We start from the raw sequence: 19342 nt of genomic DNA on the forward strand, positions 1-19342 counted from the left end.
TCTATCTATCTACCTGTCTGTCTGTCTGTCTGTCTGTCTGTCTGTCTATCTATCTATCTATCTATCTATCTACCTGTCTGTCTGTCTGTCTGTCTGTCTATCTATCTATCTATCTATCTATCTATCTGTCTGTCTGTCTGTCTGTCTGTCTGTCTGTCTGTCTATCTATCTATCTATCTATCTATCTATCTATCTATCTGTCTGTCTGTCTGTCTGTCTGTCTGTCTGTCTGTCTGTCTGTCTATCTATCTATCTATCTATCTATCTATCTACCTGTCTGTCTGTCTGTCTATCTATCTATGTATCTATCTAGCTACCTGTCTGTCTGTCTGTCTGTCTATCTATCTGTCTATCTATCTATCTATCTATCTATCTCTCTGTCTGTCTGTCTGTCTGTCTGTCTATTTATCTATCTGCCTGTCTATGTCTATCTACCTGTCTGTCTGTCTGTCTATCTATCTATCTATCTATCTATCTCTCTACCTGTCTGTCTGTCTATGTCTATCTATCTATCTACCTGTCTATGTATCTGTCTGTCTGTCTGTCTCATAAGTCATTCATTGCAAAGATAAATTTGTATCAAAGTATGAAAATCCAATGTATTGAACTGATAAAGGAAAAAATTGTTCAGGCTCCATAACTAATCTAAACTAATAAAGTTCTTTAAACCCAGTTTACAATCTAAATGCAGATAGCACATTGCTCTTGAATCAGCCTGCCAACCACTGAAACATAAGCTGAATTAAAATAAGACTTTTTCATTCAACAGTCGCCGCAATTTTAGGGACAGTTAAAGCAAGAGCAGTCTTTCTTTAGACCCTGGCAACTAACACAGACACAGTGATTTTAGGGATTTATCACATTGAAAGACTAGCACACTGATTTCCTGTGCTTTCCAATGAAAAATACATGATAAAATACATTTAAAAACACGATGTTTAAAAATATAATAATCAAAAAAAGCCTGTGAGGTTTCTGGCTCACATTTGATAACCTGAACACTAAAAATACCATGAGTAGCTACTTCACAGTAATAACAGAGACATTTCCTTGTGGAAGTACACAGTGTTCTCCAGGTCAGTCAATTAGAAACAGGCCGACATGTAAACTTGGCAATATCATGAGAATAAATTTCCAAGAGAAAAGAAAAAACGTCTAGCAACAGCCAGTATAATCATTAAAATATCTTAAATCAGATCTGGATTATTTACAGTCATTAGCAGAGATAGTCCTGATTTTAGACAGAAGACTTGGTGTGCAGTTTGCTAATTACCTTGTGATCCAGTTGGCCCAACAGACGTGTTTGGTAAATACCAAGGAAGGAACGGAGACAGAGACATGTTATTTTTCCAGAAGCACTACATCTTGTTTCAATAATCACACTTTGCAGACTGAAGAGGAGAAAACAAAATGTGGCTAAATGAGATGATGCAGATCTGCAGCTGGACCAAGACAAAGACAGAGCGTGACCACTGCCAATAAACAAGACACACTGTTTCGGGAATAAAGGCTGTGATACATCTCAAATTGGCAATCACAAACCATAATGAACTTTATTAGAATTTTACTTGATTTATGCATCAAACCTGCAGAACAACAACAGTGACATCACAGTGTATCATATCTCATTATTACTGCAATTCTCCTGGCTGTCTCTATGATCTATCATGTCCTATTTGTTCCACTGAAACAAAAACGTGTAAATGTTGGACAGTGTTATGTGGGAGGGAAGACAGAAGAGGAAAGGGAAAAATAAATCAATCCAAGCCTGGAGCAGGACAGACAACATGTGCCATGAGGATTCAGCAAGGGGTTAACTCAATATTTCCTCCGTAAAAATTTACGATGTAGATGGGATGGAGGAAGTATGTCTTCTTTTCTCCTTTTTTCTTCTCCCTCTGACCTTCCCTCCCGTCTTGTCAACACTCCCCCAATCCCTTGACACTAATTGGGGTGACTCCCTATTCAGTTCCCCTTTGTGTGATTGATTTCATCAGGGCTTCTTTTTTATATTAAAACCAGATCTGCTCACTCTCCCTCTCTTATCGGCTGGGCCACAGTCATCAGGAGGCGATCAGAGATGCACAATGGAATGTTCCAGTTGCTATGAGACAAGACATAATGATGAAGATCAAAGGCAGCATCAGTCTCCATTGTCAGTCTGGGACAGTTTAGCAAGGCTGAGAGCTGGCTGCATAACAATCCTGCACAACTTATATAATCTGAATATGACTTTTAAAGTGTTCTAAAATGTCTGCATAATATGTGACAGACTGTATGAGTATGATTCAATTTAGTGAATGGTGAATATTTGCAGATGTTACTACCATAAACAAAAACAACAACAACAACAACAACAACAACAAAAAAAAAATCAGGACACATTTATGGTTAATGGGCTGTAAAACTACCTGTCTGCTCCCCAAAATGTTAAATGTGGGTGCTGTTTATCAGGGAGGAGGAAAATAATAAGTGTTTAATAATGACAACCATTCAGATAATTGCATATTATTGAAGGAGCTCCATTTACTTGTTCACCTGCCTTATGGAATTTCTTCAGTGCTGCCAAGAGTCAATAAACCAGCATACCCAACCTTAGTGAGAGCAGACCCAAGAACAATCTGCTTATTATGCACTATGTAGCAAATGGTTGAAATTAAGTGGAAATAAAGAAACACCGAGTAAGTATTTTGTTGTTTTTGAACAGTGGGATCTGTGCTCCATGTTTTAATCAGATTATATCATTGTATCAAGCATGACGGAGCACAGTTTAAGAGGTTATGATAAGACTGAGAGATGTTACATCAGCCTGAATGTATCTAATGATTCATTACGAGTTGCTTCTTGAGATCAGATATGTGTTTATCTCCGACCTGGCACGCAGAAGAAGGGGACATTCTTCAGTGTCTGGAGTGAGTTTAGATTGATGGGTCCTCGCTTAGATAATCTCCAGGCCAGTGGAGAACTGCAGCAGCTTTTTTGTCTCCACTTGGCGGCTTGAGTGGATGAGAGGATTGGCGTGAGGAATGTGAGCGTTAGAAAGAAATAAAACTTACACCACAGACGTGCATGAGACACATCCTTCGACACTGTGGGGGACGATGGACGCTGAGAGGAGGGGGAGACCAGGTTCCTTAAACACAGCTTGTCCAGGACAAATAAATCTAAAGGCAGCACAAGGTGCACGTGTTGTCAATTAAAAAAAAAAAACAAAAAAAACTGGCCCTTTGAAACTGAGTGACGCAGCTGTTGTTCTGTCTGAGCCTCAGTGGTGGAACGTAACTACGTACATTTACTCAAGTACTGCACTTAAGTACAAATTTGAGGTACTTACACTATACTTCTACTTTCACAGTTTATAAAGCAGTTAAAATGAAACAACTAAAGCAGTAACATTCAGCATATACATTAATGCAGCTGTAATATTAATCCAAAAATATGAAACCTAATAGTACTAACATTCTGAGGCACGAATTTGTACTATTACTTTTCAAGCTTGAAGTACATTGAAGTGCTAATAATAAACAGCTTTGCTTAGCTAGGATTTAAATGCAGGGCATCTACAGAACTTGTAGATGAATGAGGTATTTCCAGTTCTACTTCAGTAAAGGATCAGACTACTTCAGAGAGTTTTTATACCAAAAATGCATCAAATTACTGGTTGAATGTGAAAATGTATTCTTAGCAGTAAACCTACTGAGTATCAACACCCAACTCTGAAATTACGAGTTGGGTGAGTTTATATGTGTTAAGAGTTTATATGTGCTATTTTTCTGACCGGTAACTTTATTATTTATTCATAACAGCATTTCAGCCAGTTAAATTCCACAGAAACCACTGAAAACATCACATGTACATTATTTGCCAAGCACCAAACAGCAGATTATGTAAATCTGGGACAAGCAAGCAGGTATCACTGAACACCTACTGTAGCTGCTGAAAGGAAACCAACAGAGATAAACAGCCTGAATGTTGGCCTTTCATTGATCAGGTGTCAGCAATATGACTTCAGATCAATGCTAAGATTATTGTCATATCTGTTAAAAGCATAATAGGTAAGTGTTTGCTAATAGTAGCCATGTATTGTAGGTGATATAAGTGTAGTGATTACATCATGTTTCTGCTGCCCCCAAGTGGCCATGGTACATTCACTCTATTACAAGAAAAGCTGTATCAAGTATTTCATATAAATGAATAAAGAAAACAGAGTGAAAGGTATACCTTCATGAAGTCACATTCAGTCCTTTCAATAAACTAAAAATCTCCCAGGGTGGGAGTCTCTGCACTGTTATTACTCCAAACAAACTTAAATGCCCGCTAAAATATGGAATGCCAGGGATGAAGAGAACGACTTGAGGGAGAAGTAGGTGTTGAGTGACTTCCTTCACCAAGTTTGTTTACAACATGTCAGTTGGCAAATAAGTGCGAAGTGGAGCAAGGGGATGCAGAGCCAAGTGCGGTCGAATAATGTGGCCCGGCAACAGTGAGTCAGATCAGGCTGACTATAATCTTGCCCAGCCCAGGCAGATGCCTCCAATCTACGTGCAAGTGTGTGAATGAGATCATAAATGAGAAAATGTGTCACTTCCTCTGGGATACACTCTTGTTAATGATCTGTCAAATTTTACACACAGCAGATTTTATGTTCTGTTAAACACCTGATGGTTTAACAGCCACAGACAATGAATAAGTGAGTTCTTCACTGATTTATCTGGTGCTTTTTATAAATGGTCTCTCTGATTTGCTCTGAAATAAGAGGCAGTAAACCTGGTCTGCATAATGGACACTTTGCTATTTTAAAAGTCAGGGCAGAAGATATCTGCAGACTGATTAAAGGAGCTTCCATTGAACCAAGCAAAGTCCATACTGACTTACAGTTACTGACAGAGCAAGGACAACAGCAGGAGAGGATGGGGAGAGAAAGGGAATAAGTGAAAAAAGAAAAAGAGAAAGTTGCTTGAGTTCCTCATATGACACAGAGCAGGCTGTTGTGAGAAACCTCAGCTCCTTCATGCACTGTGGTCTAAAAACATAAAAAGCACCACATCGTTTGATCTCAAGAGTTGAATATGTCTCTCAGCTTCATGAAAAAACAACATAGCCTTGGAAACTATATTCTTCAATTATTGGCCCATTACTCCTGCCTCTCTCTACCTCTGTTCCATTCCTCCCACATTAGCAATTCTGTCTTTGATATCTAAGTGGGATGAAGATTAAAGTATGGATGAGAGGTAGAGTTATGTGGTATGGGGCAGTCCGGCACTTTGCCACAGCTTTTAGAAGGGGCTTGATCCCTGGAGTTATTCGCCCTCGGTCTGCCCACTTTTAGCTCTGTTCTAGTGAGCGAAGATGGCTGGGAATAAGGAAGGATTTCTGCATCCGCTCACCCAAGCTGACATATTTAACACAATCTGACAGCCCTGGATTTCAACTCATTAACTCATCATTTCAATATTCTCTTGTGCAGAAGCCTCCATTATCCATTCACACCTTGTCCTCAAAGATCTCTGGAAGGATTGGAAAGTCTGTATCTAGGAGGAATGTGACCCTTTAGCACTGTAGAAGCAAGCAATAGCTAAGCTTCCCTTTGAACCCACAGCCTGCTCTCTGTTTTTGCATTTGTCAGCCTGCATCTGCATCTGCTAAGCACCCATCAGTCAAAGTCCACCAGAACATCATCACCCTCTCACTTCCAACTGTGTATGCCCTGTCACCCACCGTGACTTCGGAAATGGCAGCAATTATGAAGCAGTTGGGAGGGTTGGAGGGTCAAACTCAAATGTCAGTCACTCTTAGGGCTCATGTTTGCTACCCTTGTCACCTGTCATTCACCAGGGCAGGTTCTTTACCGCATACACAGGAAAATAGTGTTTCACTCAGACCTGGCTAAGAGTGTATTAAACATTTTAGCTTTTCTGTAGCTATGCAGTAGAAGGTGACCTTTTGCATTCTGGGCTTAATCGTTGCCTTTATGAAGACAAAGCAGGTGAAGTTTGAGTCTCTTCAGGTAATAAGGTTGCAGGATCCATCCAACCCTCACCCCTCTATTTACATTTTTACTCAATGGACTTTTCCTCAATGCCAGGGCTGGAGCATATATATATATATATATACTGTATATATATATATATATATATATATATATTGAGAAAAGGTCACAGAAATGACTAAGGTTTAGCTTTATTTCATTATACATAACATCTATCATTCTCCATAAGTAACAAAAACCCTTGGGAGCTTGTAATAATTCCACTGAATGCCCTTTTACAATGTGAGAGTGCAGTGTTCCAGAAATAGTTTTCAAAATAGCTATTTTGGACAGACAAATAAGCAATAAATGACATGCATATTTTGCATTGTGAAAGACCGAATCTCAGGCCTAATAACTACAGTTCTCTCCCCATTAGTAAAAAAGACTTAAGGACTTTTGAGATAACTTTGCCATTGCTGACTTCAAAGAAAGAAAGAGGGAGTAAAAGGGGGAGTGTTTGCAACAGTGGAAAGCCTCGACCAATCCAAGGCCTATTTCCATACCGCATTCTGGCTTCTTATCCTCAATGACCTCATAAAACCTTTTTTTTTATTGTTGGATGCAAGCAAAAAGAAGAAAAATTGGGTTTTTAGTTTGAAAGCCTGACATTCTTTAAGTAATTTAATTGACTATAAAAAGGTTTCATGCACTACGAAGACACGTTTCCCAATTCATAAAACAACTTTGAACTCTCCAATTAGTTATAGATGTTCATTAGAATATTATGTTTTTGTCCATTAATGACAGTACGTGTACATGTAAAAAAGCATGCATACAGCTACTGCAAGAATTAATACATTAAGAATTCACTGACTTGATTTTTAGAGCTGAAATATAAGCTTAAAAACAGCAACAACATGATTAGAAATCGTGTTTTCTTCTGAGAAACTCTGCAGCACATGGACCACAGCGCGTCTGTGAGAAACAGGGATCGAGGAGACGATGGGGTTCAGGCCGAAGACTCTGCTACAGCAATTATCTTGTTCCTCAAACCTGCCGTTTAATGGAAATTGTCGGCCTTAGCCAAACTACACGCCTGTCTTTAGGTATGAATCTCCAAACTGATCCACGCCCACTTCTCCCCCTCGCTCTCATTCCACCAAATATTTTCATAGGACATCTGCCTTCAGTGGCTCACTATTAGTTCCACAGATATGGAAGGACAAACTCTATTAAAACACCCCAGGACATTCTGTACATGCCATGAGCCTAATGCATGTCATACTTTCTCTTTTGCTCATCATACAATCATAGAATTCATAACTTTAATGTCGTTTCAAGATCGCTTTTTGTTCTGTCATCCCCCTAATAGATTTGAAAAACTGTATCAGTTTAATACGTTTCTCTGTGTATGAGAATGTGTCTGTATCTGTGTGAGTGAGTGTGTTTATTGCTACAGTAGCTGGAAATATGCAACCAGTCTTCGCGACTGTGAGCTGTTGTTGTTTTAAGCCCCTCAGAGGTCTCAATCACTCCCACTGAAACTGGCATGGGATACAAACTGCAACCAGATGGAGGACTTCTGCCATTGTTTTCCAGTTGAGCAATATCAGGCTTGTAGCGACAGAGGGGAGGGAGGTGGATAAGATCATCATCGACCAAATATGAAATCTGTGCTCTAAGGACATACAGTTCACAATGGAAACACATTATATGTTTCATCTTTTTGTCTTGTGTTTCCCTGTTAAATCCTTTTTAATTCCTTTTCCAATACAAGCATATTTCCCTCATTTTCTCTCTTGAGGTGGGAGATCATAATAGAAAAGCAGTGAAAGGGCATATATGTGTGAGGGCCATCAAGCAGAGATATGATAGTCTGTCCACAGCCAGAGGAATGGCTGCCTGAAGCCCGCAACTGACCCCTAAATGACTCCAAGTCCCGCATATGTAATTTACCCACAAAACCTCTCTTTCCTTTCAAATCACTCATCTGCTGCTGAAAAAGCACAACCCCAGGCCTCGTCTGACGCGTCTCCTTAGTATGGTTTGGAAGCCAGTGTGTTTACTTAGGTTTGGAGAGGTAGGAGTGAAAACCCCAACACTTTTGGTGTGTGTGTGTGTTTTCTTTCTGAAAACTAGAAGGGGACAGGAGACATCGACTCAAGCTCTAATCACAAGAAAACTTTACGCGTGTTGGAGGTGGTGCATGTCGAGGGTGAGGTTTGCGGTAGGTGAGTTTAGCAGAGAACAAGCTTATATGTGTTCTGTAAATCAGGGGTAATGGCTTTTGAATGGTCTGTAAAAATACTCTGAGGTCTGAGCCATTGGCGTGTTAGTGTAGGTGAGACTGTGTATATGTGTGTGCGTACGTGTTTGTGTGCATGTCTGGATCAGTGTGGATCTGCACCACAGACTTGTGAGTCTCAATGAGAATTTCTACCAAAGAAATGGTCCCAATGAAAACCTGCTATACTGAAATATCTGGATTATCCAGATTAACAAACTAAGTTGTTATTAAGTCACGTCAAGTCAAGACCAACTAGTTCTGTGTCAAGTCATAAACTCTGTAGTTGTATTAGTAATGTAAGTAATTTGTTTATTTGCTGCCCTGTCTCGTATTCCTGCTCATATAATGGGGTTGGCTATTTGACACATTATACCTGTTCTCAGAAAAAATGGAACATTGATTTCCTGCACATAAGATTTTAAAAACTTCTCTTAAAATGCTATTAGTATGTGCACCACAAATAAAACTGTATTTACTACCATCAACGGGGAGACAAAAACCTCTAAGATAGAAATTACAAAACCTGGATACGTAAAACTAAAACTATTTGCATGGCTAAATACCAAAACAGGTAAGTAAGAATCTTTTTTTTATCATTTGAATAAAGAGGTTTGAGAATTTGCAAGCTCCAGATGCTTACTGAAGATGAATATAAAGAATCAACACACTAAAAAATGAAGAGCACATCCCATGAAGTCGAGGATCAGTGATTATCCGACATCCCCATCTTTCGGTTCCATATGTGCACTCGCTTGGCTATGCTAACACTGGCCAGGATCGCATGGTATGAGAAAATCCGTCTAAACACAGCCCCTCAGTTGAGAACAGTGCAAATAGACATAATGCCGAAATAACAGTCGTCGGAATGCAACACTGCATTTGCAGTTGTTAGCCTTGGATGGAGATTTAAGGGTATGAGGCAGACAGATATACTCCCCCTACTTTCCTGTTACATGTTGGTCTGGCCTGTCATGTTTTCGGAGGACATCGTTTTCTGGGGTTTCAGTGTGAGGGGTGGGGTGGGGCGTGGAGCCGTGGAGTCCAACAACAGTAGCATATAGGTCACTGGTTACATATGAGGATAAATAATTATAAGCAATTAGCAAAAGGTAGTGAAGTGCCCCACAGGGTCAAACATCCTGTGAAATGTTTCCTGGTAACAAGTTGCCAACATGATGTCAGTATTTGGGCTCTGTAGATGGTACAGTGTTCAAGCCCACTGAACTAGACTGATGGGAAATATCACACCTTAGATGAGACTGGCAGGAATATAAACCATTCCCACATTCCCACTATGAATCGTTTTCCCAGAATGAAGAAGAGAAAAGCAGTGAGGGAGAATGACATGAAAAAGATTCAAAGTGCAGACTTAAAAACAAACATAGTCTGACTTACTTTTCCTGCATTTTCTTTCTCGTACCCATTACCCTTATCCTGCCCATGCCATGCCTCTCCCGCTGTCTCCCCTGGACGGCACATTATAACGGCTGCGGTTTTTATTGGAATGACTTAAATGGCTCTTAAAACGCTGTTTGAATGATGGGCACTGGTGTCTGTCCTCGGAGAGTGCGCATGTATATGCGTATGCGTGAGTGCGTGCTGGCTCCAGACCCCATTTCCATCAGCAGTGCCAAATTTCTTTCACCCACCCAACCAACTCTCCCCTCAGACCTCCACTTCCATCCCCACTTCTTGATGTTCACCACATCTCTCACAGTGGTCACACTCATTTTTGCTTGAGTGTGTGTGTCTGTGTTTTCCCCCTCGTCTGCCTCTGCTTCTTTATCCACACCATGGGGAAAATCACACAAAACAATTGCCCTCTCACACTCATAAGGTAATGGCTACAATTTGCTTATCGCACAAGCACAGATGTGTAAACAAATGAAGTCTAGACTGATAGTGGAGACAAACCCTACCATCTGGGTTTAAAACTGGATTTCCCAAACCATCGTAAGTCAACAGAACAAAGATGTTTTTTGTTCTAAGACACTTTTGTGAAAGCAGTCCGGGCTTAATTTCTATATCTGTAGATCTGATGATTTTCTCAGCTAACAAACATCGCCATCCATTACTTCACTTGCCTCTCTGTGCAGTCTACATCGCTGCATATGCTCCCACCAGCCAGACACTTTGTGTTACTGTCTAAGCTTCCCTCTTGCTGCAGAAAAATGTGCTGAAAATGATTACAGACACATTCCAGACGCCCTCTGAATGAGAGGATATGCACAGAAGCCATAGGATAAAGTGCATCTGAGGTTACAGATGACACATGATAACTCTCCTTCCTCCCTGGAGCTAAGAATATGCAAAGCACTGAGGAGACACAAAGTATGAGTCTATGCATGGGAACATGGGTTTGGCTTATATGTGTTTTGCAGAGTATGTAGAAAAACAACAGCACTACCATGGCATCCCTTGACAATAGACGAGACATGTAGGCAGTATCTTAGCAAAATACCAAAATTGGACACAAAAGGCAGAACAGAAGACACAATCAAAATGTGCCAGACAGTACTGAATTCACAGACAGGCCCAGACTGTGAATGTGCTTGAGAACTATTTGGACAATTTTGGACCCTGGCAGAATTACAACCAATGCTTTTCTTTACCCCCTCCTCTCTGAATAATCGTATTGAGAGCAGTGTAATGGGTAGGGACGAAAGCAGGAGTGTCACATGGAGTAGATTAACAGATTAATCAATGCAGACTCCATGGAGTACATTCCTCAATGTTGTTCTCCCATTTGTTTGATATGCATCACTGATCAAGAAGGAGAGCAGTGGTGAGAAACCTTGGTGCGCAGCTTCTGTTCTGTGAAGTTTTGGTCCCCCAAGTTTCTTTTCATACTAGTTCTTTTTCAACCACAGTATACAGCATATGTGTCTCCAGAGGTGTGTGTGTGAGAGTACCAAATAATAATGGTATACATACCAACTTTAAAAAAAAAAATCTCTTTCTACAAGTTCTGTGCATGGTACCTAAGGTATAGTATAGGGAAAACATTGTATTTACTGATACACACATATAATAACACATGGAAATTGTGGTCCCCTATTTGAAAATTGGATATTCCATTTATGTTCTCTGAGGTCTGTGTGTGACGATACTACATTTAAGATGCCAACAAAACTACCGTCACTGGAAAGGTGAAAATACAAATTTTCAGTTTTTGATTTTTCTCCCTATCATGTGACTACCATAGTACAGTGTGGTACTGCAGAAGCATTATCTGTCTTTGGGAAGCCTGCTGCATTAAGACAATCAAACTATCAACGCTTTTTCTCACTGAAGATACCTTTCAACAAGCAAAACTCTGATGAAAACAGCAAGGAGTGTGATCAACAGAATTGGAAACAGAAAAGGAGACTATAGAGGAAAAAATGTTAGCGAACCTGACTTTTGAATGACATACACATATGTCTATGCACACTATGTCCAGAAGTGTTGAAGCATCCGTGTGTTTCCCTGCTTCATTATGCCTGGCTTGTCTCAGCTTGGCCTTCCTCAGCAGCCAGGAAGAAGAGATGTTCTGGCTGCTGAGATCTGTGTCGTTCTTTATGTTTCTGATATTTAACACACAATACAAATGTTTGTTTTCATACTGTGAATTGTGAACATCCCACAACCAAAGACAAAGTTCAGTCTTCCAAAACTAAATTTCAGCATATCTGGATGGCTCAGTGTTGGCTAGTTTCACAGAATAACACCCAGCATGAAAGGTTTTGTATAAAGGAGTTGTTTTCATATTTCTTAATAAGTGAAAAGTGCAGCAGTCTGGGTATAATTTAAATCCTTTCAAAGTCAAATGAAAATGTATACAGACCTAACTTTAGTAGAACTCCAAAGATGTTACCTCTCTGTGGGTTGATCCACATGAGCGACCACTTTTACATCACACAGTATTGGCAGTTTAAGCCATGAACGAACCTTTTCACTGTCTCTGCTCCCAACATGAGGTTTGAATCAGTAAACTGTCATATGGCAGCAACACAGCATTCAGGACACATCCTCTCACTGTAATGATGTGGCGGACATGTCTGCATCCTCCTCTTCCTCTTCCGCCTTCTTGTTATCCCCCCTGCTTCCTTCAAGACTACAAGAGATAGAGAACATGCCTTGTCCCTATGGTGGAAGACAGTGAACTGGACTAAAATGAATGTACTGTACATAATGATATTACCCTCTGTTGCTGAATAAACTATAGACAGCACTGTCTATCCTAAGTACCAAGACTATAGAAATTAACAGCATAGAAATTTTAGCTGATGATGACAGACTGATGATTACTGAGCTTGTTGCTTAGCTTGAGAAATGGGCCCAGTGTTCCCAACAGGATAAACAAACCGTGGATTAGTAAAGAGGCTGCAGCAAACTGAAGCAGAGTAATTTATAAAGGACTGATTTGTGTCTGGGAGCAAACAGGCGGTTCCTCCATGTTTCTGTTGATACTGGTTCAATTCCTCGACCAGATCAAAGGCGCCACATGGTTGCTACAAACAGAGAAGGTGCTCTTCACCAAGCTTATTTTCACGTTTTAGCTTCTTCTACCTCCAAATCTTTCTATGCACTTTTGCGTCCCTCTGCCTCTTTCTCACAATCACTGCCTCTTCTACTTTCTCCAGTCTCCATTTTCATCATGCCCTACTTTGATCTTTCTTTCTCTTCCAAATGGAACAATTGCCATTTCCTTTGTCTAACACTCCCTGATGTTCCTCATATCCCTATCACACTTTCACCACATGTCAGGAAGACTTGGGTTTGTGTGGTTTCTGCCCAGCTTTGCTAGCTCAGGCTGTACTGGGCTGGGTTGTCCATTCATCTTGAGGAGCTGACCGGGGCCCACTGTTAGGAAATGACCACTTCTCTGGTTCAAATTAGAAATGAGGCAATGCAACAGGGCTTTTTGCTGGCTGCTCGAAAAGGAAAGAGCAGAAAATGTTGGGAGAGAGAATGCATAGCCATCTGCAAACCACATGAAAGTGAGTAGTAATTGATTGAAAGCCCTCTATAATTAAGTATTATGTTGGTTGGCCAAGGAACATCCTCCCAGAAGTGGTTGTACTTTTGTAGCATTCACTGTCCAAATAATCGCAGGCCTGAATGGTTAACATCATGCAGAAGATGTTTTATTTCCATCCATTTGTTCTGCAATCTATCATTCATAGAATATCCACATTTTTAATCAGGTCTTGTACATATTTGACCTTCCTCAGTTTTTAATAAGCCAGTTCATATCCATGGTCCTTTATGCAATCACAGCTGTGTTCTAATGGCAAACAGCAGTTTCCTAATCTTGTTCTCATACATAGAAAGAAACAATGCTGAACCAATATGGATGAATAAGACAATTATTGTATTTGTTTTCCAAAAATATACTTAAGGCCATCACTCTATATGGCTATTCACCAATGCCTGTAAATGCTTAGCTTTGTTGTCCACTAGACAGAGAAAACTGAATAAATGAGTGACAGAGAAGCAAACCATAAGGCTGTCATCCAGTTAGTATTGTGTTTGTTTATCTTGGTCTTCAATGTACAGCATCTCAAATGTTCCCCATGTAACCCTAGCCCACTTGTATCTTCCCTTAACTTGTTTTAGAGCAATAACCCTTTCTGACTTGTAAGCATGAAACAAAATAATTCTTCTTCAACAGCTTCCTTGAGCCCGTAGGAATGCCGCCAAACTGCATTGCCTCTCTTGTCTAACTCCGGAAAGAATTACATATATTACAGGGATAAAAAGAAACAAGAATACTGTGGTTAAGACCATGTACATGCACGCACACTCTCAGCAAAGCAATGCTCGCACAGCGTTCGCCTCAAACGAGCTGGACTGAACACAAAGTCGTTTTTTTTATTTCGTCGTTACTTTGCTGCTGATTACAGGAAATAATTAGCACAAAAACCTTGAACAACTGGTTGTGTTGCACACCAGCTGATGCCTCTGAGCCTTCCATTATGAAACACACATTGCTCAATGGGCTCAAAGTCTGTGCAGAGAGGATTACAGGCTTGAGAGAACCAGGCCTGATACAGTCTGTCAGTGTATACAGAATAGTACGAACCACTGCAGCCATTGGTTGTTCTCTTCTGATGCAAAATATGTGGCATAATTACAAAAAAAAAAAAAAAAAAAAAACATCTTAAAAGCAAAAGTCGTCCAATGTAGAGCATAAATCCTCTTAAAACAACCTCTTTGAGGAATAATATAAGCCAAACTAAATTTGAGGTGTTTATCTGGGCAGAACATGGCAACCCCTGCTACTTGTTTAAGGTTGGAAGAAAGAGGGTTTTAAAGAGGTTTGTGGCTGTAGGGTGGGCACCATAGACAGTAGAGTGATTTATATGTGAAAGGGCACCAGAAAACACTGACACCCTGTGTGTTTTCATTCATATCATACCAACCAACATCTACATTATTATGATAAGCCAAACAATCACGCTGATAACACTCTCAGTATGTATCAGTATACCTCACCAATTAATGTCTTGTATCTTGTTTGTTTAATTAGTTAATGATTTGAAGAGCAAAAAGTAAAAACATTGTTTAATGGTGGGTTCTATAACAGACTATTCTTCTTTATTAGTGATACTTAGAGGTGCTGGTAGTCCAGTATGAATCTCTTATATGGATCTCTACAAGAAAGTCAATAATAAGTGTATTTCTCAAAGTGTTGAGCTGTTTCCTTAACAACTGCAGGTTTATCTATGAGGTCACTGGTGGAACAAAACTTGCTGATGGATGGTAGATGAGGTTGCTGTCTGCTACTGAAACTTGGGGGGAAAATCCACTGTGTATAAGCATTCAATACATGTGTCACTTAGTAAGCATCCATTTCCTCCAGAAAATCTGGCTCTGCGAAATAAAATGCTTTTTATTATCCTGCTCCTCAGGGACCATAACACCACAATAACCCCAGTCTCTTTTCTCTTTTACGAACACCTACACACACATCTAAATCAAGCTCAGACTGAACAATAACAAAGTCTGGAGCTTTTCAAATGGTCTCAGAAGAGCTGTTTCTAACCCCTTTCTCAATATTGACCCATCAGAGAGAGCTATATCCATCCTGCATCTAAAGTGAAATAATAAAAACAAATAGTTGGCTTGGGAAGTACGTCTGTAACAAGATGAAAAGAGGGATAATGTGAGTTTTATACTGAGGACTTGACCCCTGTTAACAGTTGGCGCAATGTCCAGCTTTTGGAAGACCCAAACAAAATTTTTGCCAGATCGTAAACTTGAGGGGCAGTGAATAAGAGGATATAAAGAGCATATAAATTCCCACACATGTACTGTACACATACTGTATGTTCATTTGAATTAGCTAACCATTTCGTACAATCTTCCTTTGGCACATTAAGGATTTCCCCGCTTTTTTTTTTTTTTTTTGCAAACATGAGAGGTGAGTGGAGAGGTCATACACATTCCCCAGGAGACACTGGGAAATGCTTGCTTCCTTGCATCCAGAGCTGAAACAGGGAAAACTCAGTCTCAGAGGAAGAATGCAAGATGTCACATCATATTAAATAGGAACAGCACCATTACTGGATGAGTCTAAGGCTTTCATTTGTGTTTGTTCCTGTTGGATTCACTTTGAAAACACAAGCTGTGGTCCCAAATAACCTCAGCACACCACTGGAAAAATATAGATTTGAGTCCAGAAAGCTTTGCTCAGTACATGTTTTGTCCATGGTTTCGTTACTGCACCTTGTTCAGGCCTCAGTGACTAAAAGCAATGTTTGGCATTGGAGATACTTTATCACAGAGGTTTTAGCTTGAGTCCAGTTAAGATCAAGGACTTGATTCAAGAGCAGTTGTAGTCTAGACCAGTAAAAATGATAGAAAGAACAGGAAGAAGGAAAACAGCAGGGACTGACTGGAAAAAGAAAAGAGAACGTTAAAAGAGGAAAAATATCGTTGTAATGATGAAAGGTCCCCCACCTACCCCTGCTTCTGTCTCATAAGTGTGCCTGCGATAAGGTCCTTCAGATAGCTATAGAGGGTGTGTTATCATGGCCCTCTAAGCTTACAGGCCATTCTACGACTGAGCCACTGCTAACAGAGTCAATGGGAGGTGAAGGAAAAATAACAAGGGGCGCCTGCCAAGTCTCTGCTCTGCTTGTCTTGCTTTCTCTGTCCCCCTGTTGTTGCCAGCCCAGTAGAAAAACGCTCTTTGGTCCAGACACAGTTATGAGAGCAAGTGGGAGACAGATAAAAACAGATAAAGTGAGGCAGACAAATAAATCAGGGAATGACAGAAAGACAAAAAATAAATAAGCTGCCTAAATTTAAATTGACATAAAACAGAATTAGAATAATAGAGCACTCTCTATTGTTTTGTTTTCCTCACCCTCTCAGTGTCCTGTAGGTCATCCAGAGCAAAAAGCAAGTCCTTTAGTTCAAGAGCCTGATTAATAACCTGCTGCTCCCTTCACTCTGTTGTTTTCTGTATCTTTATGCAAATCCACTCTCTCCCATTTAGCTGACTGCCTTCCACATGTATCAGCTGCATGTCCAGGCCAAGATGGCTACTGGTGATGTGCAAACAAGCTTAAAGAATAAAAACACATGAGACAAAAGGAACGAAATGAGATAAAATACAAACCTTAATTCATCAGCATGCAAAAATATGTTTTCTGTATTTCTAATCTCCACCCCTTTCTTTTAACTGAAAAACAAGTCTGTCTTATTAATCTTGGTTTTTATGGTCCAGGCTCTGATTAAGACCAGGACCTGTATTCTGTTATCACCCCCCTTCACTGTAGTCCCTTATTCAGAATATCAGCAACACCAATTACCAAGTCTTATAATGCGTGCTGAAGTGTAAGTGTGTGGGTGTGTGTGTGTGTGCGTGTGTGCGTGCGTGCGTGTGTGTATGTGTGTGTGTGAGAAATAGTCTTCTGGTTGAAAAGTGCACTTTAAGGAAACACACTAGCAGCCCTGAAAGGAGTGTCCAATTTTCACACTATTTCCTCTTTATATTAAAGTACCTATGAAACAAAAGGCTCTGATAAGTGTGTATATGTGTACAAGCCTGTGTGTGTGAGGGTGTGTGTGTGTGTGTGTGTGTGTGTGTGTGTGTGTGTGTTCTGAAGATGTTAGGGTTCCAGGAAAGTAAAGGAATAAATGGGCGTTTGCTTTTCCTTGAGAATGAGTGGCATTCTCCTTTATTTCCTCCAAACACGGCATTAGGCTGAAAATAATTAAGGCGAGTATGTAACCACACGCAAGCAAAAGCATATACAAACATGATCTGCGAGCCTATTAGGACGCACCTTGTACCACTTGCAAGTGAATTTCTAGGTATTCTGCCCCCTCGTGGCCACAAAATATACACCGTTGTACAAAGCAAAGAAAAAGTGAGACAGAGAAAGAATAAAGACATTGGCAGCTCCCACAAGTTCAGTTAAAAGCCATTCACCTGTTTTGTTTAATTCACTTTTCACTCTCTCCTCTCTCTCAAATGTATGGTAGGCATGTATCCACTATAACTCTGTCTCTGTGATGAAAAGCAGAGTGAGAGTTTCAAACAAAGAGTAATAAAAGCATCACAAGGATAAAAAGGCTCCTGCTTGATATATATAATGCCTCATATCAGGAACATCCAAGAAGACTTTCCTTCCAATCCTGTCTGTCTCTTGTTGAAAAGACCTTATTTAACCTTGACATAAGAACAGGGTTTATCCACAAAAATCAAAAAGAAAGAAAAAAAAAAATGAAAGAACTGGTGTTAAGTTTGAAGTCTTAAAACATGTTCTGGCATATAAAGTAACTGCAGCAGGACGTGAGAAGCCCAGTGCTATATGAGCAGGCGGTTTGGCAGCGGACAAGGTTGTTCATCTGTTTGAAATGTGTGTGCGTGTGCACGTACGGAGTGTTAATCCCCTGCACTGCGCAGGGCATAAAGTTTGCATGTGTGTGCCACTGTGCACTCAGCGTAGCTGCTGTTTGTATATGGTTGGTCAGGCTTTGGCACCTTGTATCTAAACCCTGAATGGGCAGCCGCTTGGAGGCTGTTAGTTGTGGTTAAATAATGTACCGCAAACACACACACACAAACACACTCAAGCTGCTTGTAACCACCAGTCACGCATTTACTGACCGGTCACCACCCACTGGAGAACAGAGTATCCCAGTCAGTGGCATAGGATTGCTGTGGTTACAGCCCATCATGCATGTGCCAGTCATCGAAAAACATGCCAAGAACAAGACCGGTGATGCTCAAAGTCAAAGAGATGAGAACAAATCTTTTAAAACATAGAGAAGCAGGGAGGCTGACTGGAAACCACTAAATCCATATGAGAGGCCCTGAACTTTGTAGTAAAAACTGCTGTGAATGGTAAACCAGACACTGCTGCGCACCAGCACCTCTGCAGACTTGAGAACGCCTGCTGTACCTCTCTGCCAGTAGGGATAGTTCACGCTTTAGTGTGTGTCCATTCACCCATTCCCTTTGAAGACTGTGTAACACACTTTAATAATCACACAGATTCAGTCATCTAGGAGCATGTATGTGTAGCTGTACACACACACAGATACAAATCCAGTTCTTTTTCTTTGGTGTAAGCCAGTGAAATAGATCGATGCTGCCAAATGTTTTTAGATTTCAGAACTCAAGCCCACTGTCTTTTCCAGACTTTCTCCCCTCTCTCTATCTTACACTTACTCTACACCTCCTTCTTTGTGTCTTTCTCTACGTCTCTCCTTCCTAAGAAAACCTGCTGCGGGTGCACTGAAACACATGTGATTGAAAAATGTATCTCGTCAGCAAAGCATGCATTTTGGAATCTTATTTTTGGCCATATTAGCTTCACTAATGTGTTCCTGTTGCTCTTTTCCCATTTCACTTTTTGCTCATCGCTTCCTCTCTGTTATTTTGTTATGTGCGATACCTGAGGAGTCATGGCTATCTCTCAGCTATCTGTTTGTGATGGAGAGATGTTGTTACAATGGAATGCAGTGTCGCTGGCCAGGGGCATCACAGTGGATGGACATACTGAAGAGGAGGATGAGAAGTGGAAAAAACAGCATAGAGCTCACTTAAAAAACTATCAAGCAATTTGCAGCCCATGCCCACA

General features: G+C 40.4%; 1 protein-coding gene across 3 annotated transcripts in view; it reads right to left on the reverse strand.

Moving 5' to 3' along the window:
* The window catches only part of col8a2 (collagen, type VIII, alpha 2), a 47462-nt gene that overhangs the window by 19760 nt on the left and 8360 nt on the right, over positions 1-19342 (reverse strand). The window contains exon 1 of one of the 3 annotated variants that reach the window (XM_026300509.1): positions 1274-1486. The exons of the other annotated variants lie outside the window; for them this stretch is intronic. The gene's annotated coding sequence lies outside the window, so the exon portion shown is untranslated. Of the gene's footprint in view, positions 1-1273; positions 1487-19342 lie in introns of those variants that run through there. 3 annotated transcript variants of the gene reach the window in all.

Source organism: Mastacembelus armatus, chromosome 11, assembly GCF_900324485.2.
Source record: "Mastacembelus armatus chromosome 11, fMasArm1.2, whole genome shotgun sequence".
Lineage (NCBI taxonomy): Eukaryota > Metazoa > Chordata > Actinopteri > Synbranchiformes > Mastacembelidae > Mastacembelus > Mastacembelus armatus.